The sequence below is a fragment of the Penaeus monodon genome, chromosome 25, assembly GCF_015228065.2.
Source record: "Penaeus monodon isolate SGIC_2016 chromosome 25, NSTDA_Pmon_1, whole genome shotgun sequence".
Lineage (NCBI taxonomy): Eukaryota > Metazoa > Arthropoda > Malacostraca > Decapoda > Penaeidae > Penaeus > Penaeus monodon.
In genome coordinates this window covers 30,044,523-30,044,815 of record NC_051410.1, presented here as the reverse complement: position 1 = coordinate 30,044,815, position 293 = coordinate 30,044,523, and the positions used below count along the sequence as shown (strand labels likewise).

The 293-nt window shown below is 41.6% G+C and overlaps 1 protein-coding gene across 3 annotated transcripts in view; it reads right to left on the bottom strand.

The window, feature by feature from the left end:
* The window catches only part of LOC119589135 (poly [ADP-ribose] polymerase 2-like), a 14,024-nt gene that overhangs the window by 4,645 nt on the left and 9,086 nt on the right, over window positions 1-293 (bottom strand). The gene's annotated exons all lie outside the window — the stretch shown is intronic.

The following is a 293-nucleotide window of genomic DNA, read 5'->3' as shown; positions in this document are numbered from 1 at the left end:
GATGTAAACAAAACAGGCTGGGCAGAAGAGGTGGCTCCCATGCAAGGGCCTAGTCTGGTTAGTGTGACCTGGGCTCAAGGTGGAATCATTGTACATCTTTCAAGCTAAAGAAGAACTGATCTAATTTTGCTTGTCTGTGCTCTGAAGAACTTTTCCTTTTTTCTACCCTTTGCCTGCCATGACAGTAGACCTACCATCAAACTGCCAATAAATTGCCTTTAAAGTAGGTTTACCATTAAAACTATGCAGCCACTGTATTGTATCCTGGAATACTTTTCATTTGCTGTAACAGT